The 16,088-nt window shown below is 36.4% G+C and overlaps 2 pseudogenes; both read right to left on the reverse strand.

Annotated features, from left to right (window-relative positions):
• Positions 1 to 6,100: 6,100 nt before the first annotated feature.
• LOC116526837 lies at positions 6,101 to 8,862 on the reverse strand (annotated as a pseudogene).
• A 5,608-nt stretch (positions 8,863 to 14,470) lies between these two features.
• On the reverse strand, positions 14,471 to 14,945 carry LOC116526838 (annotated as a pseudogene).
• Between the last annotated feature and the right edge of the window lie 1,143 nt (positions 14,946 to 16,088).

The raw sequence follows: 16,088 nt of genomic DNA on the forward strand, positions 1-16,088 counted from the left end.
ATATTCATATACATATTATACTAATATCAATAATGTATTAATACTATACATATATGATTATATATGTGGTATATTATGACAATAAATCTCAGAAAAAGAGAAGGGATTAAAACTGGTCATTTAAATTTTTAAAGAACACCAGGAAAGATGTTTTCAAATTTTGGCAACAGATTTAAATTTAAGAAATTAAATAACACATTCCTTAAATAAACTACACTTGGTCATAATATTGTTTTAAATTGCTAATTGTTCAAAATGATATGTGTCAATGTTCATGACAGGTACTGATCTATATGTATATTTTTTCTTATATGTCTTCACATGTTTTTGTTATTAGGGAGATTCTGGCCTCACAAAAGTGATTTTGCATTGTTTTCCTCCTCGTGTGTGTTCTGCAGTTTTGCTGAATTATTATTTCTATTTTAAATGTTTTATAAGATTAGGTAGAATTTCCCATCAAAACCAAGAAATTTATGTAAACATGCATTTGTGTATAAATTGAACTTAGAATGTTCTTCTACCTATTTTAATGTAAAATTTGACACTGCTTCTTTTGAGAATTATTTCATAAAAATTATCAAATTTATGGCCATAAAGTTGTTTGTAATAGTCTCTAATTTTTTTTATACTCTCTATGTGGTAGTGATATACTAACTTCATTCCTGAAAATTGTAATTTGTTTTTTCTCATTTTTAGTCAGTATGGTGAGAGGTTTATCAATTTTATTAATTTTTTTCAATGAGTCAGGTTTTATTAATTAATGTTCTTTATTCTTTTTATACTCAATTTCAGTAGCTTCTATTCTTCTATTTGTTATTTTCTTAAGTGTTCTTGCCTTAAGTTTAATTTGCTTTTTTCTGTAGTTTCTTAATTTGGGAGCTCAGATCAGTGGATTAAGACCAGTGTTTCTCCCTTACAGAAGACTTTAATGCTTTCCAATAGTGATAACTCCCAAAATAAAGATAGGTTGTATGATCATTTTAACTCAACCTGGAATATTTTCTAATTTCCCTCATGATATATTCTTTGAACCAGGGATATTTACATGTATATTGTTTAATTTCAAATATTTGAGTACTTTCCAGATATTTTTCTGTTATATACTTTTAGTTAAATGTGTTTTAATCTCCAAAAACACAACATAGTTTATTTTTGTTTGTTTAATGACCCAGAAAAAGGGCTGTTGGGTGAATGCTCTACATCAACTTAAAAAAAAATGTGTCTTTAGCTGTTGTTGGGTAGAATCTGTGTATGTTAAATATAGTTGTTATTCATAACTGTGGGTTCTGCATCTGCATTCAATCAATCACACATCAAAATATTAAAAATAACAAAAATAACAAAACTATACCATTTGTAATACAAATAAAAAACAATACAGCATAACAACTATTTTGATTGTTTTAGGTGTTATAAGTAATTTAGAGATGATTCAAGATACATAGGAAGATGTAATTTTATTTTAAAAATATAAAACATTTTATTAACATACCATACCATGCATGAGCTCCACCAGTGATGTGCTGTTAAATATTGAAAAATCAGTTCTATGGGGGAAAAAAGTTTACACGTGCATGTATTTATTATGAATTTTACAGATATAATAGTTGTATAGCACATAATATACACATAAAACAATATTGTATTATAATTTTATTTATGATTATTTTTAAACTGATACATAATTATACATATTTATCAGGTACAGTATATTTTTATATATGTATACAATATGTAATGATCAAACCAGTATAATCAGTGGGTCCATCTTCTCGAAACTTCATCTTTTGTTTGGGAACATTCAAAATTATCTTTGCTACCTATTTGAAAATATACTGTAAATTATCATTAAACATATTAACCCTACAGGGCTATTGAAAACTAGAATGTATTCCTCCTACCTAGCACTAATTTTGTATCAATTAACCAATCTCTTTCCATCCTTCCTCTCTACTATCCTTGCCAGCTAGTACTGTGCTATTTTGTAATTTGGCAACTGCAGGGGTTTTGGAATAATTCCCTTACGTGTACCAATCCCCCAAGAATAAAAATGTAATTGGTTGTTAGGTTGGTTCAGAGTTTCTATTGCCTTATTGATTTTTATGTACTTTTTCTATTAATTACTAAAATATTAATTCTGACGTGCAAATATAATTATGCAATTATGTATTTCCTCTTAATGCAATCAGTTTTGAGTGCTACATTTTGAAATTATTTTGTTTGTTTTCTTTACTTTTAGGATTGTTAGGTCCTTGTGGAAAATTGATTTCTTTATTATTGTATAATGATCCTCTCCAGTCCTAGTAATATTTCTTGTTATGAAGTCTATATTTCCTCATAAATGTAAATATTCTACCTTTCTTTTTATTATATTAGAGTGGTATTTTTTTATCCTTCAAGTTATTTGTATTTTTATATTTAAAAGGGTTCTTGTAGAAAGCAGATAGTTAGATCTTTTTTTATCCCACTTGAAAATATCTGTCTTTTTATTGATGTGTTAAGATTGCATGTGTTAGTGTACTTATTGATGTAGCTAAAAAAACTATCAACTTGCTGGATGGTTTTCTATTCGTGCCATCACCTTTTGTTTGCTTAGTTTCTGCCTTCCTTTGGACTACTGAAGCATATTTTATTCCTTATTTTCATCCATTATTGGATTAATTTTTTTCTCTCTTTTAAAAATTGTATTTAGTAGTTACCTTATATATGAGTATACCTTTTATATGCATTGTAAGTGCATTTCTTTGCTTTCTCTGGCAATGTAACAGATTACCACAAACTTAGCAATTTAGAACATCTGTTTATTATCTGATAGTCCCCTAGATCAGAAGACTAACCTCAGCAGAACTGGGTTTTAAGCTTAGAGTCTCACAGGCTAAAATCAACGTGTCAGCCAGCATTATGATCTCATCTCAGTCTCAAGGTTATCTTCCGAGCTCGCTTTGGGTTGTTGGTATAATTCAGTTTCTTGCATTTTAGTGGAACAAAGTTTCTAAATTTCTTGTAAGTTATCAACTGACAGCCATTCTCTGTACCCAGAGGTTAGCCACTGTTTCCTGTTAGGTAGCCCTATTCACAACATGGAAATTTGCTCCTTCAAGGCCAGCAGGAAAATGTAGCTTGCTTATAGTCTCTTAAACTACATTTAAGACTGATTTTATGTCAGACACACTAAGATTTCCCATTTGAGTAACTCAAAAGTAACTGATTAGGAAACTTAAATATATTTGCAAAAACCCTTTTTCTATCTAATGTAACATAATCATCATAGTGAAATCCCATCATATTTATGAAATCCTGTCATATTTACCACTCTCTTTTTAACTCAGGATGAGCATTACTCTGGATTTGTACACCAGAGAGGAACAGGAATCTTGGAGCCACATTCCTACAGAGGAACTTACACATTCATTATATGGTATATCACTGCATTTTCTCATTCATTAAACATTATACAATCACATTTTCTCATCGTTTTTGCTATTTTCTCATGGGCTAGACTTTTTTATTCTCTACTGGGAAAGTTTCACACGGTGAGTAAATAAACATTTTTGTTTATATTTGTCTCAATTCAGAATATGCTAAAGCTAATTATCCTCTGCTATACTTCTCAGGATCAATGACATTAAGTCATTTCCCAGGATGATCTGTGGAGAGCTCATACATCATCTTGAGAGTTATTTTGGACAAAAACATAGTATCACTTTCCTGGAGTGACCTTACCTAAGTGCAAAAATGTAGGTAGCTTAAATAACAGAAATTTATTGTTACATAGTTCTCCAGGCTGGGAATCCAAAATCAAGATGTCCGCAAAGTTGGTACCCTCTCTGGCCTGTGGGGGAGAATCTATTCCATGCCTCTCTTTTACCGTCTGATGGCCTCCGGTGTTCCTTGTCTTGTAGATATCATTCTCCCTGTTCAGTCGCATCATCTTCCTCTCTATGTGTCTCTGTGCCCAAATTTGCCCTTTTAATAAGGACATCTGTCATATTTGCTTGGGACCCACTCTGATAATAAAATCTTAACCGAATTACCTCTTTAAAGACCCTATCTCCAAATACAGTCACATTCTAAGGTACCAAGAGTTAGGACTCTAACAAGTCTTTGTTTTTTTTTTTTTTTTTTTTTTTGAAGGTACACAATTTAAACCATAGAATACCTCTTCTTAGTATTGAGAGAGCATTTTTACTTCTGTAAAAATAAATAAAAAGTTAAACTTGAAGCACAAAAATGCAACTACAACATACAATTCAATTTATAAAATATGTATTAAAATGTCCATAGTTTTTGCTTTGTTGCTATGGTGCACATATCCCGTAGCTGCACTGAAAGGCAAAACAAAAAGTTTTCAAATTGTTTAGCAACTTTAAATCAACTTTAATAACAATATACTAAAAGAAAGAACATTCTTATTGGCACAATAATTATTTCATTACAACACTTACTATAAGACAAGTTTTAAGACATATATCCGTATACTAAGCATATATGACTCATAAACCTAATACTATTAAAATTTTTACAACTCTTCATTTTCCCAAATGATCAGTTTATTTATATAAAAAAGCACTACTTTCTCAAACAGACTGTGTAAGTACTGATTCACCAAACATGAGTGGATTCACAGCAATATCCCTTCTTCCTGGGAAATAATATTCCTTGCCTAATAAACTTTGATACATTCTTAGGAAGAAACAGAACTTTTATTCATATGGTTGCAGTTTAAAACTTTTCAAAAGTTCAGTCTAATGTATTTCCAGCACTGAGTCCTATTCTTTGAATGTTTCTTGGCTCCCAGGCTCATAAAATTCGATATCTTGTTGTTACTTTACCCTGTGTGACGATGTTCCTTTCAAAGCATATGTAACTAGACTTCTTACCTAACAGAGTAAATAGCATATGAAAAGTCATTCGAAGGCAAATGTATAATTTACTTTTCATCATTTTACCTTGAGAAATTAATCATTTCTTTTCATTCTGACTAGATGGCATCATTTGGATACGAGTTTAGTTTAAGCTGGTGTTTACAGCCTAGCTGATTTATGTTCAGAGAGTATGAACATAAAGAGATGGAAGGAAGGGAGGAAGGAAAGGAGACAGAGAGAGAGAGAGGGCATGGGAGGGAGAGAGGAAGAATGGAGGGAAGGAGGAGGAATGAAGGAGAGAGAGAAGGAATACAGGAAGCTGGAGGGAGAGAAAGGGAGGATAGAAAGGGAGAAAAATATGAATCCCAGCCTTCTCAGCAAACAACCATGAGGGTATGGCACTCTTTTCTGTGCCCATTCTTCCCTGAGGTTTCCTCTTTAGTCTCATTTTATCAGCAAAATACTTAATATAAAATTATTCAAATAAAAATCTGCTTTTGTCCATTACTCCAAAAGTTGCAGAGATGTACATTCTTGTCAAGTGACTAAATCATCTTAGTAGTTGTTTAGCTCCACTTGGGTTCTAGGACATTCAATTCTCTAACCCAAGTGAAAGAACAACATGCTTCAGAAGGTGTATCTATCCTACTCAATGCCATTTGTTATACATATATTTTCCAGCTCATTCAAGAAATGTTGATGAGCAAGCCAGGACCGTTGATGATTTTAAATGAGTGAGGCAGAAGCACACATGCATAGCTCACAAATGGTGGACTAAACTTTAGAGTTATCACTGGATGTCATATAACCCTGCAGAAAACTTGCTCACTTAATGTTTTCTGCCTGGCAAGACTGGGGTAATTTTTGACAACTTCACTAATATATGTTCTACCAGAACCACCTTCATTTTATAAGCACTTGGTTTTGTTGCACAGAAGCAACTGAAAGTGGACTCCAGTGGAAAGTGCGCCCTGGCATAATTCAGTGGCCAGTGCCCAGTGCCCGGCCCCACTTGAGTCGCTCTTCCAGAAAATGGGAGCTCTGGGCAAGGGCTTGACCACTCCTTTGGAAAACAGAAGGCATTTGGGAGTAGGTTAAGACATCTCAAGCATAATGTGTTCTAACTGCTCATTTATTATTGTAGTCATCCGTCAGTTGCACAGAGACAATAAATGCACTTATTTGGAAAGGGGTGGGCAGTTTTTATAGCCTAGTGTTTATGAGTGCCATTTGGCATATATCACATTCAGCTCCATAAGCTATCGTAACATAATTGTCCATCTCCTGGGGAGGGTGTGGGGGCAGGGGGCTGGGAGCACCTTCTCTTGCTAACATATTGCTAACAGAAATTCCTGTTTGAAGAAGGAGGCCCCGTCATCTAAGTAGCTTCTTCTTACATAAAGAAAGAAAAACTGAAAATTGCATTACTCTGATCCTTGAGCTCTGGGACCCTTCTGAGTTTCTTTGGCTGCTCCAGATGTTTCTTTCTCCCTGCCTTACTTCCCCTTGGTGGCTTTGTCTTCTGTGGCCTTCTCTGGAGGCCTGCTGTCTTTTTGATCTGTGCTGGAGGATTTGATCTGTGCTTTTCCGCCTTAGGTTTGCTGGGCTCCTTTGAGAGGGTCTTGTCATCCTCCTTGGTTTTAGCCTCTATCTTCAGTTTCTCTTCAGGCTTCTTGGCCTCGGTGGCCTCCTCTTCCTCCTTGGTGTCTTTTTTCTCCATTGCTGCCGCTGCTGCCTCCTTCTCTGCTGGTTTCCTGGGTTCCTTGGCCTTGGCATCATCTGGTTCCTTCTTGGCCACCTCTGTCTTCTCTTTGGGTTTAGCGTCTTCCTTCATCTCCACCTTGGCAGGATCCTCCTTCTCTGGGGTGGCTGCTTTTTTCTTATCTTCAGCCTCTTCCTTTTTGTCTTTGACTTTGGATTCTTTCGGCTTTTCAATGGCAGGTTCCTTCTTCTCCACCTGAGGCTTTGGAGTCTCCTTGGGTGCCTCCTCTTTCTTACTGGCTTTCCCTGTTTTTGGCATGGTGAGAGCTTTCTCTTCTTCTGCCTTCTTTGGGAGCTCTTTGACTTTCACCTTCTGGGGCTTCTCCTCCTTCACTGGAGACTTCACTTCTTCCATCTTTGGGATCTCCTTCTCAGGGGCCTTGGCATCCTCCTTCAGGGGAGACTTCGCCTTCTCTGGGGATTTGACCTCCTCCTTGACAGGGCTTTTGGCCTTTTCAGGGGATCTGTCTGCAGGGGACTTTGCTTCCTCCTTTGTTAGAGTCTTGGCTTCTGGAGACTTCACATCAAGAGACTTGGCCTTCTCAGGGGACTTTGCTTCTTCCTTCTCCGGGGAGTTGGGCTTCTCGCCTTTTCAGGGGACTTGACCTCAACTGGAGATTTTGCTTCCTCCTTCTCTGGGAATTTGGCCTCAGCCGGTGACTTTGCCTCTTCCTTTGCTGGGGACTTGGCCTTCTCAGGGGACTTGACCTCAGCTGGGGATTTTGCTTCCTCCTTCTCTGGGGACTTGGCCTCAGCCAGTGACTTTGTCTCTTCCTTTGCTGGGGACTTGGTTTCCTTCTCTGGGGATGCGGCCTGTTCTCTGGGGGAAACTTTGCTTCTTCTTCTCCCTCTTCTTCCTCCTCTTCCGCCCCTTCTTCCTCCTCGCCCTCCTCCTCTTTGGTCTCTTTCTCCTCTTCTTCAGTCACTTCTTCAGTCACTGGGGTCTCCTCCGTCTGTTCCTCCACAATCACAGTTTCTCTTTCAGACTTCTCTACCTCTTTGATCTTCTCTTCGCTTTTGACCTTTATGTGAGTGGACATGGAGGGAATTTGGGGGAATCCTTCTGGAAGCAAGAAAGGAATTGGGGCAAAGCCAATCCAACACTCTTTACCTTCCAGGATTTTTCTGTAAGTAGCTATCTCTATATCCAGAGCCATCTTGACATTGAGCAGGTCCGGGTATTCTCGCAGCTAGGCTGCCATCTCTCACTTGGTGTTCCTCAGCTCGGTCCAGCTGCTGAATGGCTTCCTGGTAGGAGGCAATGTCGGCCTGATGACGGTCCTCCAGGTCAGAGCGCTGCCTCTACAGGGAGTCCATGGTGCTTTTCATTGCCTCCAGCTCTGTGGACCTTGCCTGCAGGTGATGCAGGTACTCAATTATATCCTGCGCTGAGCGCACAGCGTCTGTATTCACCTTTGCTGCCTCTGAAAGTCGGTCCAGCCTCACTCGGAACCACTCCTCAGACAGCAGCATGCTCCGCACCGCGTAGCCTTCAAGCGGCGCGCGGATCTCGCGCAGCGCGGACGTCACGTCGCGCTTGGAGTCGCGCGCCTCGGCCTGTATCTGCGCCTGCGCGGTGCCACAGCCCTGCATCTGGCAGAGCAACCCACCTCCTCCTGGTGGTGGCGCCGCAGTAACCGCACTCCTCCTGCAGCGCCTGCGCCTTTTTCTGCAGTTCCACGCCCGCCGCCTCGGCCTCCCGCGCGAAGCGCGCTAGCGCAGAGACTGCCGCCTTGGCCTTATCGCACTGCGGGGCCTCGTAGTCGAGGCGCTGGCGCACGTGCGCGACGTCTTCGAGCAGGCGCCCAGGCGCAGCACAGCGCGCTGCATCTCGTCGCGCGGCCTGCCTGCTGCTGTCGCAGGGCCGCCGCCTCGCCTTCCAGGCCGCGGTTGTGCGCCTCCAGCTGCCGCACCTTGTCGATATAGCCCGCAAAGCGGTCGTTCAGGGCCTGCAGCTGCTTCTTCTCACCGCGAGCCGCGGCCGCCGCCACCACCACGCAGCCCTCCGGCCCGTTGCTCAGCGTGTCCAGCGAGTCGGTGCTCTAGGCGGCGGAAGCGGCAGGGCGAGGGGGACACGGAGCTCACAGACGTCCGCGTCCACGAGTGGAAGCCGCTTGAAGAGCCAGCGGCCGAGCGCGTCCCGCCTGCGCCGCCCTTTTGGGCCCGCGCGTGGTGGAGACTGCCGCCGCCGTGCAGAAGGGGCGCCCAGGAGCACATCCGCGCAGCCGAAGCTCATCTTGGCCAGAGCAGGTGCGTGGGGCCGGTTCGGGACGGGAGGCCTTTCTAAAATTTTAGGGTAATATAAGGGAACATTTTGCTTACAAAATCCTACAGATTTCAGAATATCAGTTGGTATCATACTGTCAATCTGTGTAATTTCTTGGACAACTCTCAAAAGAGTAAAAAATTGACAATTTTTTAAAATAAGTGTAAGCCATTTTGTCTTGAAGTATGTGTTTCAGTACTAATTATAAGCCTAATTTACATGGACCCACCTAACTCCTAGGACTTTGGCCACTCGCCCAACAGAGAGCCAGGGTTGCCATCACTATAGCCTTGCTATCTTATGCCGCTGGTTCTCAAGGCCTCCCTCCAGAGACAATGGGGCTCTGACACAGCATTCATGATGCGGGGGACATATTGTCTCAAGAGTTCCTGCTCATGCTATTTGGATAGGAGGATCTGGCTTCTTCCATCCCTGACAGACTCAAAAATTTTCACTGACTTAAAAAGTCTAGATTTTCCAGGAACTGCATGAGAGAAATCAATAACTCAACTTGAAAGCACAATGGAATTAATATGCCACGAGGCAAAAATTGACCATTGAGAGACAAGAGATGCATTGAGAATAACAGATAAATGTGTTTACCTTGTTTTGCCAGACAAACTGATACAATGATTGAAAGACAGTACATGACATTTTTAAAGATGTTTCACCTTCTCCAGCAAACTGCCAGATTTTCTTGAGAGGCCATGGCCAACTCAATAATGAATCATATTATATTTACTTTGCCTGTTTCCCTGCTTCACTTCCCTTTCCCCCTCACTTACATTCCTATGGTGTATTAGTCTATTCTCACGTTGCTAATAAAGACATACCCAAGAGAGGGTAATTCATAAAAGAAAGAGATTTAATGGACTCACAGTTCCACATGGCTGGGGAGGCCTCACAATCACGGCAGAAGGCGAATGAGGAGCACAGTCATGCTTTACCGAGTGGCAGGCAAGAGAGCACATGCAGGGAAACTCCTCCTTATAAAACCAACAAAACTCGTGAGACTTATTCACTATCAGGAGAAAGGCATAGAAAAATTCTGCCCCCATGATTCAGTTACCTCACACCCTGTCCCTCTGACAACACGTGGGGATTATTACAATTAGAGGTAAGATTTGGGTGGGGAAACTGAGCCAAACCATATCACATGAGATTATAGCTCCAAGAAAGCATTAGCATATAAGCTTTGCAGCGCAGGTACTAGAGGTATTATTATATTTTCTAAATAAGGAAACAGAAGTAGAAAAGGTTGAAATTGAAGGTAGGAGAAGAACAGGGTGAAGAGAGTAACTCTTCAGGCTTCAACTTTGATGAACTTTTGTTTACATTATACACCATCTAAATATAGATGAACAAAGAGAGGATTCAAGAAAATAAAACTAACTTCTGAGACTTAACAGTTCCATTTATTATATAACTATAATCCAGTTTTCTGAAGAGCTATCAAAGCTACATTCCACTTCGTAGGTTGGCACTGTCTTTTCCTGTCCCATCAGCTGAGAGGTCCATAACAAGTCCATAAACATCCTCCTCACTTCTGGGTTGTATGAGTCACTATTCTTATCTGATATGATAAAAAGGAAGACAGAAATGAGGAGGATACAGTTACTTCTGAGGAAAAATATGACTTCTACATTTTTTTAAGCCTGAGTATAATAATTGATGTCAGAAATCAGATAGCTTCTCCTTCTCCAGGATGCATAGACTTGCACCTTGTTATATAGTCTTTAATTGGAGCCTTATGTCAGCAAAACTCCAGAATTAATTAACTGAATGAGACTAATATACACTTTCTGACAGAATATCCTATAATTCATTCTGCATTTTTTCTAGCTATTACTTTGATTTCACAAACAATTAAGATTGATATTTACTCTAAATTCACTGTAATATTTACTGTTATGTTTTTCCTGCTCAGATTCCCCATGCTTCATTTTGACTTAAATGTGTTATTGGGTTTTAGTACTCAACCTTATTGCAGTGTTTAAAGAGTATTCCTCGAGTACATCATCATGATTTTATTTCAGATACATTCAACAATAGGAAAGAAGAAATGTCTTCTAGAGTTCACTGCTTTGTCTGCCAATTCATAGCCACTTATATTGCTGCCTGTTGGTTTGCTTATTTATTGGCTATTCAAAACAGTTTGAATTTTTTTTCAATCAAATAACTTGCATAAAGACATGTTATAGATATGTTTTCACGGCCTGATTAAATGGCAAATATAAACTGAGCTCCTATAATGTGTCCAGCATAGCATTTGGTATGAGTAACAAAAAAACCTTGTAAAGAACATAAAGCTTGAATACTCAAACACATATGAAGCCAGAGCAAAAATAAATACATATATTTAAATGTGAAATGTTGTGATGACAGACTTATTTTTGATGAAAAAATAACAGGCTTATTTTTTCATCAAAAATAAGTCTGTTCTACAAAATCTTTATCTAATACAGTATTCTTTATAACCTTATGATCTCAATTTTGATAGGTAATTCATATTTTATAAAAATTCTGGAAATATACTGGCAACAAAAATGTGCTGATATGAGTATGAATTTCTCATGAAAACAATGTTATAATGTTTTCTTAAATGTATAAACTACATCAAAATAATATGTTGATGATAATGATGAAAATCACAAGAACATTTTATATTGTATTTTGTCCTTTTTTCTTTTTACTTTGGACATTATTCAAAGCCAGATCACCTTTGTGGTCTTTACTTAGAGACTTTTAGTTTGGTTGTTTTGTCAATTTGGGTTTTTAATTGGTTGTGATAATGCATAATATCACTTCTTCCAAACATTTCTAGGTCAATGGCCTATATCAATATATGTCAGTGACTTAACAACATATAGAATCCTGTTACAGTCAATTAAAAAGTGTTTTCAAAGAATGCTTTTGAGTCTTTACCACAAAAACAACCTGTGATGATTAATTTATTTATCAACTTGACTAAGCCATAGACTATCCAGATATTTGATCACACATTATTCTGGGTATTTCTGTGAAGTTGTTTTTACATGTGATTAACATTTCAATTGATAGATTGAGTAAAGCAGATTGTCCTCCCTAAGGTGCATGGGCCCTGTACAATCAGATCAAGGCCTAAGGAGAACAAAAAAGCTGATTTTCCCCCATAAAATGGAGAATTCCCTCTGCTTGTTGCCTTTGTACTGGTTCTTCAGCATTTTTCTACCTTTTGAATTGAACCAAACATCAGCTTTTCGAGTCAAACAGCTTTTGAGCTGGAACTTCATCATTGGCTGTTCTCATTAAGATTTGAACTCAGAATGAAACTGTACCATCATCTCTCTTGGATTTTGAATAAACAAACACACCTGCAGCTCTTGGAACTTGTCAGCTTTCCTAATTGCATGAGCCAATTCCTAACAATAAATAAATCTATCTATATATAGAGAACTATATCTTTCTATATATAAATATATATAGAGAGAAATATAAATATATAGAGAAAACTATATATTTCTGTACTTATATTTCTATATTTATATTTCTAATTATATAAATATATAAATGTATTTATATTTTATAAAATATAAACATATTTTGATATTACTACATTTATATTTCTACTATAGAACATAGCCATATTTCTATATAATAAATATAGAATGTTTCTATATTTATATTAAAATTAAAACATAAAATAAATAAAAATAAAATATAGAGATGGAAATATATCTATGTTAGAGAGAGGAAGATTTATTAGAAATTAATATATAGGAATACACATAATACAATTAAATATTTTTCTGGAGAACCCTGATTAATGCACTATCCCTTGGCTCCACTCTGAAAAGACATCACAGTAAGTTTATTTCAAAAACATATTCTAGCTAGATTTCATCAACTATTATAAGACAATTTTTTCTCAAACATCAGTTAAAGCACACAAATCTATGTTTAACTGACAATGTATAATTAGCTTATAATTGGTACTGGAAAGCTAATTCTAACTCAGATTATTTGCCTGAATAAAGCATAAAATTATACAAAATGTTTTGCTTCCTCATACTTTACCTAGTGATATGACAGGTATTTCATATGTGCTTAGAATTCTTAAAAAATTTATTTTTATCTCAGTTTTTATGTCATACAAGTATATTTAATTTAAAAACATATTTTTACAATTAAAATATTTATTTTAAAATTTTTTGTTAAGTATAAAAAATATTTTGAATCCCCCAAATCAGAATGTATAGCCATGTGCAATATTATCACAGTATGACTTTCATCAGCAATTACATCTCTCAGCCTCTAAATGTCAAATTATAATTGGCATTTAAGAAAATTGCTTCAGGATATATATCACATATCTTTTTAAATACCAGTTGGTATTTTTAGCTATTATTTCATTACTACTAAATTGAGTACTAGTGTCCAATTAGACATTAATTACAAGTCTAAATATGGCTAATGTTCTAATCAGGATATCACTAGGCATTTTAATTTTATTAAATTAAATGCAACAGAATTCAACTTTGCAGATTTCACAATTCAAACACCCTTTTAATTATAAAGGTTTATTCGAATGGGATAGAACAAATGCTCTCTAACCTTAAAACTCTGGTGAAATTAAACATGATATTTAGTGGAATATCACAGGAGATCAGACAGGAAAGGATTGCTAGAGACCCTGAAAGAAACCTCCCACAAAACTCCATAAAACTTTGTCATAGTCAACCCAGCCCCTGCTTCAGCAACTCCCCCAACAAAGTTTTCTAACTGTTGCAAACATCTTCCTTTTGTTGAGCAAAATTTTCTCACTGTAATTTCAACCTTTAATTTTATTCCTGCCATTTGGAACACACTAGAATAAATTTATTATTCCTTTCAAATATTTGATGACAGCTAGTCTATTATTCCCCTGCCTTACTTTCTCTAGGGTAGCTGGATATATTGCAGTACACCTTCATCATTTTCGTTGCTCTCTCCTGAGCAATCAGCATTCTTCTTAAAATAGGGACCTCAGCTATTGGAATGACATGTCTCCAAAGCTCTCTCAATTCACAATCTTCTTATAAATGTAATAAACTACATCCTCTAAAGAACTGTCAGAAACTCTATAAAGGTAGAAGATGGCTTTGGGTATTTCTGTTATACCAAAATACCTTTTAATTTAAAAAAATAAATAGTTTCAGGGACTTCTAACTTGTAGATAACAAATAAAATACTACAAAATAGTCCTTGTCTCAAAATATGTGTGTGTGTATGTGTGTGTGTGTGTGTGTGTGTGTGTGTATTATATATATATATATTTATATAAAATATATAAATAAATAAAAAAAAAATATATATATATATATATATATATATATATATATAAATGAGCATTTACATAAGAACAAATAGAAAATTGGCAAAGGTAGGATAGTAATTTACTGTTGTCCTCTTCAATCTACAGGTAATCTGTCCAGGAAACATACAGTTTATGATGTCTTACTTAGTCTTATTACCTTGTTTTATTTAAACTTATCTTTATGTTAACAAACAATGTCACATAAAGAAATATTTTTGTTTTTTAATTTCTTTTTTTTCCTCATTTCAAGTTTTAATCAAAGCTTTTATATAAGATTACTTTATTCCTGCATCTTCTCAATTGTTTTTTCCTTGTATTTGCCCTTTTCCTTTCCTACTTGGCGAGATTTGGCTTTCCATTCAAGGATCTTTTTGCGGTCTTTGTCCAGTTTTAGCCTAGTGATAACCACCTTGCTGGGGTGAATGCCTACATGGACAGTTGTGCCATTAGCCTTTTCCTGCTGCACCCGTTCAACGTAAATTACGTATTTCTTCCTGTAAACCTGGACTACTTTGCCAGTCTGCTGACCTTTATAGTGTCCTCGTACAACCTGAACTTCATCATCCTTTCGGATGGGCATGGATCGCACGTTGTACTTCTGTCTCAGCTCTTTGGAAAGAGGGGAGGACATAATCTTCCTGCGAATGTGGGAAGGTACATTGAAATGCCTTTTGCGATTCTTGGTTCAGTTGGAAGTCACAAAGGGATTGAACTTCATTTTGGCAGCTCCTGCTTAGGTGATGGCCGCAAAAGGGAAGAGCTGTTTTTTAATTTCTATGCTTCAGTTCTCCTACTGGTTCTTCTCATATTCAATCTATACTAGTACCGTTTTTTTCAAGTAGGCTACATAACTGGCGTATTTGCTGAGATGCTTTTTAAGTGAAAAAGTCTTTCGGTTACTTTCTTATCTTAAACACAGTTTTGCTAAATGTAATATCCTCTGATCACAGTCAATTCAGATTTAAAACTATTAGTAGACTCATGAAAATACTCATTAGTTCAAAACAAGAGAAAGAAAGTTATTAAAACAAGGTCTTCTGCTTTGAAAGGAACTTACAGGAAGAAGTACAGCATTTAAGACAGTTCTATATTCTAAAAGATGTTTCTTAATAAACTTTAAAGTTTATTATAATTACAAAGTGTGATGAATTAGAATCAGAAAAGAGTTATTTGATAAGAAAACATAAATATAACATTCCAAATTAAATTTAAGATAATGAATATCTAAATTATTTTGTGTAAAAAACTCAGAAAATAAAAATAAATATGAAGTATAAAATAGAAATGAAGAACCAAGAAATTCAACATACAGATATTATATTTGAAAAGAAGGGAAAGAACAAATAAGGAAACAATATCTAAAAGTAATATTTTGGTAACCATTTCTTTATCTTAAAAAAGGGTCATTTCTATAAGCCAAATAGTAGTAGAGACTCATAAAAATATTTCTTACTGAAGTATTTTAATTTCAAGATTGGGAAAGTAAATCATATAAGTACCAAAAAAAAAAAAAAAAAATGGAAAGCTGAGAAAAAAATCCACAACTGACAGGTCAAGGCAAAACAGTCAGATCATACCACTGCTGTAAGATTTTGAAGGAAACAAACAAAAAATTGTGAACTAAAATGTCTCCATCAAATTATGCAAAAAAATACTACAGTGAAATAGTATATAATTTTTATATCTTCTCTTCCAAATTAGTCAACAGTGATATTTTCCACGGTTTACTATTCAAACCCCTATTCTTTGACATGCTTATGAAATCTAAGAGATCTGTTTCTACTGGGAATCCATTTTCCCTGCCTTTCATAAAATTCTCTGAAGCATTCATCACAACATACTGATTATATCCTTTTCTTCT

The sequence above is a fragment of the Sapajus apella genome, unplaced genomic scaffold, assembly GCF_009761245.1.
Source record: "Sapajus apella isolate SASKATOON/1434 unplaced genomic scaffold, GSC_monkey_1.0 scaffold52, whole genome shotgun sequence".
NCBI lineage: Eukaryota > Metazoa > Chordata > Mammalia > Primates > Cebidae > Sapajus > Sapajus apella.